The 9629-nt window shown below is 41.2% G+C and overlaps 1 long non-coding RNA gene across 1 annotated transcript; it reads right to left on the bottom strand.

Moving 5' to 3' along the window:
- Positions 1-1754: 1754 nt before the first annotated feature.
- Positions 1755-2400, bottom strand: LOC110916088. The gene is made up of 2 exons (XR_002579493.2): positions 2290-2400; positions 1755-2191 (listed from the first exon to the last, which is right to left on the bottom strand). It is a non-coding gene; the product is annotated as an uncharacterized LOC110916088 (long non-coding RNA).
- Between the last annotated feature and the right edge of the window lie 7229 nt (positions 2401-9629).

Genomic DNA, 9629 nt, shown 5'->3' with positions numbered 1-9629 from the left:
AAATGAATTTAAAAATCATTTTCTTGCCAAGTTATATGGAAACGTTGTGTTTGTAACACGTTATGTTCATAAAACCATGTATTTGTAAAGCCTTGTCTTTGTAATGTTCGCATAACCGTCAATGCCCACCCTGACTTTGACTCCATACCCCCATAATTCTTTGTATTTGTATAAAACATGGTAGTTAATTTGTATGAACAAGAAGTTTCCGTAAGTATAAAATCCCTGGTATGTAGCAGTGTAAGAGGACTTGTGATCACCAATGGTTTGCAAGGCCACTGACATATGTGAAGTGCAAATAGGGAGACTCAAACCTAGCAGATTTCGCCACGGCAAAGTATGTGGACAAAGTCACCCCACGGTCCGTTTCTAGTTTGGCCGGGGGCTGGGCTCGCTACACCCAGATAGATCTACCGCTCCTGTCCCTCGGTCCCTCCATGAGGACTAATGGCCCCATGTTGTTCCTATCCACTCACATGATCGTATAACACCTCCTTACGTTAACCATACCATGTAAAAATTTTTCGTAATTACTGTAACATATATCCCACCTCAGCCACCCTGGCTGAGCCTCCCCAGCCACCCTGACTGAGCTTTCCCAGCCACCCTGACTGAACTTTCCCAGCCACCCTGACTGAACCTTCCCAGCCACCCGGACTGACTCCTTAGTTATGAAAAATCATTCATATTTCGAAAATAAGCATTTGTTTTGTAAAAACCGGTATGTTTAGTATAAACCTTTCGTAAATCATTTGAGTTCCTCGAAATCCATTCGTGATATGATTTAGAAATACGAGTTTTGCGTTTGTTCAAAACTTTGTATGTTTCTGAAAATTGTGCATGTCTTTCCACCCCGAAAACATTTACAAAAAGAATGTAAAACAGTAGTAAAAAAAAGTGGGGGTTATGAACTCGCCTGAACATTCCTGTGCAAAGCTAGCTAATTACGACTTCGATGATGTCGTTTCCAAGACGTGGCTTGCTAGCGTGCATTCTACAATATTCCTAACATGGAATATCTAATAAGTTTCTAAGCAAAAACGGTAACTACGTGTTACCGAGCTCTACCGAATCGTTAACCGAATGATTCGACGGTGTGTTGATAGCTTTAAAAGAAACGAAGAAGTTAAACTTGCTAAGTTTCGTTTACTATATGTCGAATGTATATGCCGTTTAGGCGTTCGAAATAAATATATATAAGTTATATTTATTTTATGAAAACTTCCTCGAGTCGTTGCATGTTTAAAATAAATATATACTATATTTATTTTTATAAAAGCGAATCTTTCTTGTTTGATATTTGGAATAAATATAAAAACTTTATATTTATTATTTTTTTTTACACAATGAAATCATGTCATTTGATACTCGAAATAAATATGTGAACTATATTTATTTTGTAAAAGATTCGTCGACTTGTATTGGAAAATAAATATATGACTCTATTTATTTATAAAAGGATTCGAGTTCGTTTGAAATAAATATAATAATAACTATGTTCATTCTTGTTATCGAAATAATTTCCATATCGTTGTTCTCGTAAGTTGTAAGTCGTTGTCGAAGGAAACTTTATATTTGTATCTCGTAAAAGTCGCTTTAATACAATAGTTGTCGTTTTACAAGAAAAGCACGTTTAAAAAAAAAAAAAAACTCGTTTTGTTTTACGGGTTTTCTCGAAAAACGGGCAGAGTTTCCTCTGTTTTTGGACGCCCCCGACAACACAAGTTGTCGTTTTTTTATCAAGATTCAACAAGTTTTCAAACAAATATTTATAATAACTCAAGTTATAAGACAAGATAATATATGAAACCGCAAACTATATATACGATTTTATCATTCGGTTCAAGAGCTCGTTTGTCACGCGTAAACAAAATTATAAAGATAACGTAACGAAATCACGACTTTAAACCATTACCACAACTCTCGCCGAGTCGTCGAACATGGACTGAGTTGACCGACGTTTACTGTTGTTGACCGGGTTTGACTGAGTTGACTCGGTTTGACCGAGTCGACTCGCTGAGTTGACCCGCTTGACCGAGTCAACCGAAACTGAATCTGACCGAAGCGAACCAAACTGTTGACTATTGTTGACCCGAACGAAGCTTGTTGATTAACCACTGTTGTCTGGACTTGAACCACGGGACGTGACCTGAGCCTTCACCCGATTTGAACCGATCCTAACATAAACGAGCTAACATAACCAAATCCATTGTTCATCATCATCAAGCATCGTCATCTTCATCAAATCTCCATAAATGAAACCGAATGAAAGAAACAGGGAGAGCTTACCGGAGAACTTGTCGGATAAAATCACAAACCACCGGGTCGAGACACCTACCGCCGGGCTGAGACACGAACCACCGGTTCGAGACTCCGACCGCCGGTCCGAGACACAAGCCATCGGACCGAGACTTGAGAACCTGCTGAGTCGAAACACGCGTAACCCGAACCGGAGCTCGAACCAAATCAGAATCAAGGACAAGATAACCACCACCTCCATCTGTTACCGCCGCCGCGGCTCCGCCTGTCGTCGGCTGGAACAACCGCCGTCGGCCGGTGTATCACCGGTTCGACATCGAGCAGAGAGAGAGTTGAGAGGGTAGGGGCATGAGTGACGTTTGGATGTGGGTGTTGCAGGTGAGAGTCGCCGGAGAGAGGGGAGTCGCCGGCTCCACCGATTTACCGGCGGTCAGACATCGGTGAGGGAGAGAGAGACCGAGAGGTGTGTGTGGTTTAGGTATTGATTTCTCTGTGTTTGTTTTGAGTTGTATTGAGAGGGAGGGGGGAGTAAAAAGGAACCAGGCATCTTTGTGATGTTTGTTAGTATGCAGACAAAGAGAGTTTCATGGGTATTTATAGAGTGAGGGGTTTTTTTATTGTTTCTCATGTATATAATTTACATTCAGGTCAGGTCTTGTATCCATTGAAAGAAGATCTATTGAAGAGATATGTGTAGATCTCTAAAGATTTTTAGAGATTTTATAGGGTTTAATTTATTGTGCAGGTTTAGGCGTGTGGGTTTTGGGCTTGGGCCCAGGGCCCGCAAGCCCATCTTATGTGCATGTGACCCGTAATTCCTACGAGACCTGATATCGCGACCCATACTTCATAAGCATAAAAATATTCGTGTAACCTCCATAATTGTCGGTGTCGTCAGTGTTTCGTACGGTTTCAGTTCGTTGTCGCGTAATATTTAGCAGATTCCTCTGTAATCCACCGTTCGCGCACTGTAAAGTCGTATGGATGTTCCTAGGCGCTCCAAAGGCCTAATTTAAGTTTATTTGCGCTGTAAACACGATTTATTATTGCGTTAATCATTTGTTAATCACGTAATTAATGGCGTAAATTACCGGTTGTCACATTCTCCCCCTGTTACAGAAATTTCGTCCTCGAAATTTAGACTAGGTTATCTTTTCAAAAGTTGATGTCACGGGAAACAAGATGTACAGATACAGTCACTAATGTGACTAAGTTAACAGGATCCAACAATGAACAGGAACTTCGACCAGTCGAATTCCATATGAACGTTTATAACATGTAAACGAGTTCTAGAAGCGATAACATCCACTGGATGAACTTAAAATCAACAATCTCAAATGTAATAATTTGCATGAAACGTTCGATCGTGATCAGCGCAAGCTGCAAGTCATACCGACGCCACAAGGTGTCGCAATGAATGAAACGATTCAATAATAGGGGTGATCGAACAAGTATCACCTGTGTTTTGCACGAAACGCTCAATCATGATTAGCCCAAGCTACAAGTTTGTACTAACACCACAAGGTGTCGTAGTGATTCAAATAATTCAATAATAGCGGTGATCAAACAAATCCACCGTGTTTGAAGTCAAATGAAAGCGTGATAAGGTGAATCCGAAAGTTTGTTTCAAATGACATCATAGAATTTTCAATTGAAATTTGAACATCAAAGAAATAATGTTTTCGATCGAATGTGAAGAAGCAATGGATATCGCAAAATTTTCGATTGATAATGAAAGAACTGTTAGTAGGTACACCGGAATGTAAAAATGAATTTGTGTACCATTGTCTTAACACACTATTGTATTAAGACCGCTTTGATATAATAAATCGAAGTGAGTTGGAAAACAATCAATAAATTTTTTAGATCCGTGTATGAGATGCGTAAACGAGTTCAGCGCAAGCTTCAAACTAATGAAAATCACCATCACATGGTGTCGAAATCAACAGACAATTTAATGGAGTCGAATACCAAACAAGTTTACCTCGACTCGGAACAAATGAAACGCTTGTTAATACGAATTTGAATATGATGTTTTCAATACATCATATTGTATTTGGAATAAAATGGGTGTAATGGACAAGTTCAAGCAATTGAACTTGGTTTTAGCGCAATCCGACAATAAGCATTTGTATCAACAAGAAAACTTTCGGCATGGTCACAATGAAAAACCATGTATGTAACTTGTAAAGAAATGATCGTGATACAATGACCATTAAGAGGAGTAGAGATGCGAAAATCTACTCAGTGAGCGTGAAATTCGAAATTTCAATAATAGAAATTTGAGGACTTTACCTGGGGTTTCGTGTGACGACCAATTGTTAGGTGACATTACCGTCGTTAACCGAAATAGGGGGGATGTGGAGACATACGTCTTTTCCTTGGAGTGATTCGTGTCGTTGCAGGATCGCGTGACAAGTTGTCGTTTCCTGGCCGTTAGTTCTCCTGCTGACAGGAATCTAGCGTCGTCGTTGAGTTGCGCCATCGCGTCTTTTCAAAGGCCTCGCCTTGATAGTCGTATGTGACGTACTTCAACCTCTGTTGATGTAAGCTTAAGTTCCACGTATACCTGTGCACTAGCGTCGTGTGCCATGTAGAAGGTGATGTACCCCGACATCCGTGGACGTAAAAATTGAGTTCCATGTATTCCCGTGCGCTATCGTTTTGTTATGCGTAGGCTGCCTGCTCGGGGAGTTAAAATATCATAGACAATGTGGATAATAGTGTGTACCCGAGTTAATATTCGCGATTCCTACGTGATGTCCATGCACAAATAATCGATCATATACGCATGTTAGTCATCAATAAGCCATCAAGTAATTCCCCTAGTCCCACTAGTCTATCCTCCCAGCCTCTCAGACTGAATCCCCTAGTCCCACTAGACTATCCTTCCAGCCTCTCAGACTGAATCTCCTAGTCCCACTAGACTATCCTCCCAGCCTCTCAGACTGAATCTCCTAGTCCCACTAGACTATCCTTCCAGCCTCTCAGACTGAATCTCCTAGTCCCACTAGACTATCCTCCCAGCCTCTCAGACTGAATCTCCTAGTCCCACTAGACTATCCTTTCAGCCTCTCAGACCGAATCTCCTAGTCCCACCAGACTATCCTTCCAGCCTCTCAGACTGAATCTCCTAGTCCCACTAGACTATCCTTTCAGCCTCTCAGACTGAATCTTCTAGTCCCACTAGACTATCCTTCCAGCCTCTCAGACTGAATCTCCTAGTCCCACTAGACTATCCTTTCAGCCTCTCAGACTGAATCTTCTAGTCCCACTAGACTATCCTTCCAGCCTCCCAGACTGAACCTCCTAGTCCCGCTAGTCTGCCCTTCCAGTCCTCCCAGACTGAATCTCCTAGTCCCACTAGACTATCCTTCCAGCCTCTCAGACTGAATCTCCTAGTCCCACTAGACTATCCTTTCAGCCTCTCAGACTGAATCTTCTAGTCCCACTAGACTATCCTTCCAGCCTCCCAGACTGAACCTCCTAGTCCCACTAGACTGCCCTTCCAGTCCTCCCAGACTGAATCTCCTAGTCCCACTAGACTATCCTTCCAGCCTCTCAGACTGAATCTCCTAGTCCCACTAGACTATCCTCCCAGCCTCTCAGACTGTTGTGTACTGTATGTAATTATTTTATGCACCGTGTATGAAACACCGTAACAGCGTATGTTTGAAAACAATATTTTGACTACTTGTTTTTCGGCAACGGTTGGAGACCATATTCGAGTACTACGCGTTCTGTATGTATTCAACGTCTCAATGATCTAGGTCCCCAGGGGGAAAGGTGAGGTTAGAGCCTAGGTATCACAACAGAAACCTAATTCGCTGTAACCTATAGCTCTGATACCAATCTGTCACACCCCGAAATTATCAGAGCATTGGCGTGACTGGACTGGTATCTTCATTGCACAGCGGAAGCAAATAAGCTAAGTCTTTCTAGAAACTGAACGCCCACTAAGTACTCGACTCTTCATGGTCCTCCTATTCCAACCGTGCTTTGTCTTAGAAATGCAACCTGAGAAAGAACATGCGAAAAAGTCAACATAAAGTTGAGCGAGTTCATAGTTTGTTTGTAAAAGATCTGAAATAAATCTTTTGAGTTGTGAAAGGTTTGAAATAAATCTTTGGTAACCGGTTTTTGAAATAGTAATGAGAAAATGAATTTAAAAATCATTTTCTTGCCAAGTTATATGGAAACGTTGTGTTTGTAACACGTTATGTTCATAAAACCATGTATTTGTAAAGCCTTGTCTTTGTAATGTTCGCATAACCGTCAATGCCCACCCTGACTTTGACTCCATACCCCCATAATTCTTTGTATTTGTATAAAACATGGTAGTTAATTTGTATGAACAAGAAGTTTCCGTAAGTATAAAATCCCTGGTATGTAGCAGTGTAAGAGGACTTGTGATCACCAATGGTTTGCAAGGCCACTGACATATGTGAAGTGCAAATAGGGAGACTCAAACCTAGCAGATTTCGCCACGGCAAAGTATGTGGACAAAGTCACCCCACGGTTCGTTTCTAGTTTGGCCGGGGGCTGGGCTCGCTACACCCAGATAGATCTACCGCTCCTGTCCCTCGGTCCCTCCATGAGGACTAATGGCCCCATGTTGTTCCTATCCACTCACATGATCGTATAACACCTCCTTACGTTAACCATACCATGTAAAAATTTTTCGTAATTACTGTAACATATATCCCACCTCAGCCACCCTGGCTGAGCCTCCCCAGCCACCCTGACTGAGCTTTCCCAGCCACCCTGACTGAACTTTCCCAGCCACCCTGACTGAACCTTCCCAGCCACCCGGACTGACTCCTTAGTTATGAAAAATCATTCATATTTCGAAAATAAGCATTTGTTTTGTAAAAACCGGTATGTTTAGTATAAACCTTTCGTAAATCATTTGAGTTCCTCGAAATCCATTCGTGATATGATTTAGAAATACGAGTTCTGCGTTTGTTCAAAACTTTGTATGTTTCTGAAAATTGTGCATGTCTTTCCACCCCGAAAACATTTACAAAAAGAATGTAAAACAGTAGTAAAAAAAAGTGGGGGTTATGAACTCGCCTGAACATTCCTGTGCAAAGCTAGCTAATTACGACTTCGATGATGTCGTTTCCAAGACGTGGCTTGCTAGCGTGCATTCTACAATATTCCTAACATGGAATATCTAATAAGTTTCTAAGCAAAAACGGTAACTACGTGTTACCGAGCTCTACCGAATCGTTAATCGAATGATTCGACGGTGTGTTGATAGCTTTAAAAGAAACGAAGAAGTTAAACTTGCTAAGTTTCGTTTACTATATGTCGAATGTATATGCCGTTTAGGCGTTCGAAATAAATATATATAAGTTATATTTATTTTATGAAAACTTCCTCGAGTCGTTGCATGTTTAAAATAAATATATACTATATTTATTTTTATAAAAGCGAATCTTTCTTGTTTGATATTTGGAATAAATATAAAAACTTTATATTTATTATTTTTTTTTACAAAATGAAATCATGTCATTTGATACTCGAAATAAATATGTGAACTATATTTATTTTGTAAAAGATTCGTCGACTTGTATTGGAAAATAAATATATGACTCTATTTATTTATAAAAGGATTCGAGTTCGTTTGAAATAAATATAATAATAACTATGTTCATTCTTGTTATCGAAATAATTTCCATATCGTTGTTCTCGTAAGTTGTAAGTCGTTGTCGAAGGAAACTTTATATTTGTATCTCGTAAAAGTCGCTTTAATACAATAGTTGTCGTTTTACAAGAAAAGCACGTTTAAAAAAAAAAAAACTCGTTTTGTTTTACGGGTTTTCTCGAAAAACGGGCAGAGTTTCCTCTGTTTTTGGACGCCCCCGACAACACAAGTTGTCGTTTTTTTATCAAGATTCAACAAGTTTTCAAACAAATATTTATAATAACTCAAGTTATAAGACAAGATAATATATGAAACCGCAAACTATATATACGATTTTATCATTCGGTTCAAGAGCTCGTTTGTCACGCGTAAACAAAATTATAAAGATAACGTAACGAAATCACGACTTTAAACCATTACCACAACTCTCGCCGAGTCGTCGAACATGGACTGACTTGACCGACGTTTACTGTTGTTGACCGGGTTTGACTGAGTTGACTCGGTTTGACCGAGTCGACTCGCTGAGTTGACCCGCTTGACCGAGTCAACCGAAACTGAATCTGACCGAAGCGAACCAAACTGTTGACTATTGTTGACCCGAACGAAGCTTGTTGATTAACCACTGTTGTCTGGACTTGAACCACGGGACGTGACCTGAGCCTTCACCCGATTTGAACCGATCCTAACATAAACGAGCTAACATAACCAAATCCATTGTTCATCATCATCAAGCATCGTCATCTTCATCAAATCTCCATAAATGAAACCGAATGAAAGAAACAGGGAGAGCTTACCGGAGAACTTGTCGGATAAAATCACAAACCACCGGGTCGAGACACCTACCGCCGGGCTGAGACACGAACCACCGGTTCGAGACTCCGACCGCCGGTCCGAGACACAAGCCATCGGACCGAGACTTGAGAACCTGCTGAGTCGAAACACGCGTAACCCGAACCGGAGCTCGAACCAAATCAGAATCAAGGACAAGATAACCACCACCTCCATCTGTTACCGCCGCCGCGGCTCCGCCTGTCGTCGGCTGGAACAACCGCCGTCGGCCGGTGTATCACCGGTTCGACATCGAGCAGAGAGAGAGTTGAGAGGGTAGGGGCATGAGTGACGTTTGGATGTGGGTGTTGCAGGTGAGAGTCGCCGGAGAGAGGGGAGTCGCCGGCTCCACCGATTTACCGGCGGTCAGACATCGGTGAGGGAGAGAGAGACCGAGAGGTGTGTGTGGTTTAGGTATTGATTTCTCTGTGTTTGTTTTGAGTTGTATTGAGAGGGAGGGGGGAGTAAAAAGGAACCAGGCATCTTTGTGATGTTTGTTAGTATGCAGACAAAGAGAGTTTCATGGGTATTTATAGAGTGAGGGGTTTTTTTATTGTTTCTCATGTATATAATTTACATTCAGGTCAGGTCTTGTATCCATTGAAAGAAGATCTATTGAAGAGATATGTGTAGATCTCTAAAGATTTTTAGAGATTTTATAGGGTTTAATTTATTGTGCAGGTTTAGGCGTGTGGGTTTTGGGCTTGGGCCCAGGGCCCGCAAGCCCATCTTATGTGCATGTGACCCGTAATTCCTACGAGACCTGATATCGCGACCCATACTTCATAAGCATAAAAATATTCGTGTAACCTCCATAATTGTCGGTGTCGTCAGTGTTTCGTACGGTTTCAGTTCGTTGTCGCGTAATATTTAGCAGATTCCTCTGTAATCC

The sequence above is a fragment of the Helianthus annuus genome, chromosome 16 (assembly GCF_002127325.2).
Source record: "Helianthus annuus cultivar XRQ/B chromosome 16, HanXRQr2.0-SUNRISE, whole genome shotgun sequence".
Lineage (NCBI taxonomy): Eukaryota > Viridiplantae > Streptophyta > Magnoliopsida > Asterales > Asteraceae > Helianthus > Helianthus annuus.
The sequence above is the reverse complement of the archived record's forward strand: the minus strand, read 5'-3'. Positions and strand labels throughout refer to the sequence as shown.